The following is a 3758-nucleotide window of genomic DNA, read 5'->3' as shown; positions in this document are numbered from 1 at the left end:
GACAGCCCTAGAAAATGAAATAATGTTGCAAAAGACTGAGAAAGAAGGACCATTGAAAGAGAAATGAAAGTTGAGCCTAAATGAGAAAATGATTACAGATTTGAGAATGAAAAATGAGATTCAGGATTCACAGAATTGGATATATAGTACATATAGTATACATATACATATAGTATAACAAGTACATGTAGTAAGGATGTGTACAAAGCATCAAGACAGAGGATACAAGTAAACCACTTTACCATTTATTACTTTGTTAAATCGCTTCAGTTGTGTTCGAATCTTGCTGAGCCTATGAACTATAGCCCCCCAGGCTCCTCTGTCCATGGAATTCTCCAGGCAAGAATACTGGAGTGGGCTACCAGGCCCTCCTCAAGGCCAAGCCTTTATTACTTAAAGAAAAAATATTATATGATGAAAGCACCTGTCTGTGACTTTGCTCCTGGCTAATTTGAAAAATGTATACATTTCCCCAATTTTAAAAGGCTTTATTCATTTTTTGTATCTAATTTCATCATAAATTCATAATTTTAAAAATAGTCCTAAATTTTTCAACTTAGTGCTTTCATTTACTCTGAAAATAAGCTAGTGGTTGATGAATTATCCTTAAAAAGTCCCCCACTTAAAATAGCTTTCAAAGTTTTCCTAAACCAAGGGTAAAATAAAGCATAAATCAAAGTTTCATGGCTGAGTTATAATAGGAACCCCAACAGCAAATCTCATAAATATAGGCAGGGGTTATGAAACCCATAAAGGCATCAATTAATATATCAGTTGTATATGGTAACCATGATATCATAAATGCTACTACTGTGACCCCCAGGGTTTTAGCTGCTTTTCCCTCTCTCTTGGCCATTCTGGATCTGTAACTCTCTGATTCTGCTTTGCTACCAGTATTTTCCATTTTTAGAGCTTGTTGTTTAGCTATTTAAAAAATCTTGCCATAAAGAATTATCATAACAATGGTATATAAAAAATATGATATAAAAAATAACAAAACATTTACCAAAACCCATATACAGTTGAGAGCACTTACTAATTCCTCCATCCCATCGTCACTGACACCTGTGTAGAACACAGCTCCGCTGTACACAATGGGCAGAATCCAGGAGATGCTGATGCATACCCCTGACACAGACACCATGAACTTGGTGGGATAGACCAGGGGGTCAGTAACAGCAATGTACCTGTCGATGGAGATGAAGCACAAGTGGAAGAGAGAAGAGTAACAAAAGGCCACATCACAGGAACTGTGAAGGGCACAAAATCTGGCTCCAAAGTACCAGCAGCTCTCCACGGACCTGACCATGCTGAAGGGCATCACGGTCACTCCCACCAGAAAGTCCGTGCAGGCCAGAGAGGCGATCAAGAAATTGGCTGGTGAAGGCAGCTGCTTGAATTGAAGAACTGAAATCATCACCAAGAAGTTTTCAAAGATAGCCAATAAAGACCCGAGGCCAAACACTGTGTACAGAATCACCCACGATGCAGGCAAGTAAGGAGATTTAATACAAGATCTGTTCACACTCTCATAGCAGAGCTGCACGGTTTCAGATTGGCAAAGATTGCTGGCCATGGTTCTGCAGTTGGATGCTTGCTGTGTTTCTGCTTTTCAGAAAAATGGTCTTCAATTCTGAGAATTTAAAAAAATAAAATAAAACTGCATACTTGAGTACTACTTTTAAAAACTGTCTCATATTTCATCCTTTTCCCATTTTGTTATGAAGAGAAACTAAAAAAATTTTTAAAACTCAGAAATACATTCTTTATGTGTTTACCTAATATTTCTATAACTATATCTAAATTTCCTAGATAGTTAACACTAAGCAAATCTACTATGATTTTTCATCAGTCCAGAAAACACATTGCCTAATAATTGGAGAAATTTAATTTAATTACTTGGCCCTTTATACCTGTGAATTTCTTCCTTACAAAGGATATGTGTGCATGCTTAGTTGCTCAGTCACTCAATTGTCTCAACTCTTAATGACCCCAGGTCTTTTAGCCCACCGCTCCTCTGACCATGGCACTTTTCAGGCAAAAATACTGGAGTGAGTTGCAATTTCCTACTCCAGGGGATCTTCCCAACCCAGGGAATGAACTCATGTCTCCTTCATCTCCAGCATTGGCAGGCAGATTCTTTACCACTGAGCCACCTGGGGAGCCCCCTTATAAAGGATAATCACGTGCAAAAATTGCATGTTTAAAAAGTCACATCTTAATAGACTTCCACCTTCACATCTGAGAAGTTAACACCCAGGATGCTCTAAGTAGCCAGCCAATAAACTTTGTCCATGATAAATTCCTCACAAGCAACCTCTGTAGGGTGACTCATGAAAGGAAACTTACTTTATGTCATTACAATTAAAAAGTTCTACCGAAGATATTTCTCTGAGCCCTGCTACCTTATCAAAATCCTTATGATTTTCCAACAGAGAAATTTCTTTTAATTCAACTGTTCTGAACTAGCGTTATTCTGTATATGATAATAATGTTATCTGTTCACTATTTATAAGACTGGCTGCATAATTTGCAGGGTTGGGCAAAATAAAAATGTGGAGATCTTTATTCAAAAATATGAAAAATAGTGCCCTCAAAGTATCAAGCTCTTCACCTTCTCTGCAGTTTCTCTCACCTGCCAAGATGTTTGATTTTTGCTATGGAGTGCCTCTCTCTCGGACATGGAGATATTAGCAGGGCAAGTGCAGGTCCTCAAAGGTGCCTGGAGACCCTGTCCTGTGACTCAGTGATCCAACCACTACCAGGCTCCCCCTCCCACCAACCTCTGAAAAAATAGTTCAGGCTCAGGTTGGAGTGAGGAACCTGAGCCAGGTATCTCCCCTTCTCCTGGGCCTGCCACCTCAACCAAAGGCAGATAGACAACCCCCTGAGATGGCAGCCTCCGCATCAGGAACCACACAGTATCTGAACGGGTGAAGGAGGGGCTTGGACTCCCTGAATCTCTTAAGTGACATGCTGTGCCCTACCAGCCTGAGATGGGGTGACACTTGCCGTGCTTGCCCTGAGACTGCTCAGTGCACACCTGACCACAACCTTCCCGGCATCATACCCAGTCCTCAGATAGCGTGGAGGGGGGAGTGGCAGTGCTAGTAAGTCTGAGTGAGGAAGGAGAGCCTGAGCTGGGCCCAACGAGCCAGCGGTTGGGGATCAGGTGGATGAGAATCCCTCCCATGAAAACAATTATTCAATTAATCATCTACCAAATTCTTCTGGGGAATACTATCATTTCTTTTCTTTCAGTTCTCAAATATAACTTGATTTCTTCCCCCTCTTATTTGGTAACCTTGCCTCCCCCTTTTTTGATAATGTAACATACAGAATTTAAAGACTGAGAGGTTGGAGAGGTTTGGGGTGCATTATGGAAGCAGGAATCAAAAGTGAGTCCAGGCTTTTAGCCTGCCCACAAGAAAGAGTAGGAGAAAGAGTACACTTGGGGGAAAGATGATGGGTTAAGTTGGGATTGGTCAGAGGGAGGCAACACTGAGATTCTTTAGTGAGTGGTTTAGTCTGTAAATGTTTAGCTCAGATAAGAAACTTTGCCTGATATGATCACATGAAATCCTTCAGCATACTTGTGTTTTGAGAAGTAAATGTGATTGCCTGCTGTACACCTGCCATAAAGCCTAGGATATATATCTGATACTCAATAAATATTTGTTGACCAGTTTAGAAGGTTATATAGTGAAAATAGAAGGAACTGGATGTGCACCAACTTCAAAGTTATGCTTACAAACAAA

The 3758-nt window shown here is 40.3% G+C and overlaps 1 pseudogene; it reads right to left on the bottom strand.

Moving 5' to 3' along the window:
* Positions 1–569: 569 nt before the first annotated feature.
* On the bottom strand, positions 570–1576 carry LOC128053282 (trace amine-associated receptor 8-like; annotated as a pseudogene).
* Between the last annotated feature and the right edge of the window lie 2182 nt (positions 1577–3758).

Source organism: Budorcas taxicolor, chromosome 9, assembly GCF_023091745.1.
Source record: "Budorcas taxicolor isolate Tak-1 chromosome 9, Takin1.1, whole genome shotgun sequence".
Taxonomy (NCBI): domain Eukaryota; kingdom Metazoa; phylum Chordata; class Mammalia; order Artiodactyla; family Bovidae; genus Budorcas; species Budorcas taxicolor.
The sequence above is the reverse complement of the archived record's forward strand: the minus strand, read 5'-3'. Positions and strand labels throughout refer to the sequence as shown.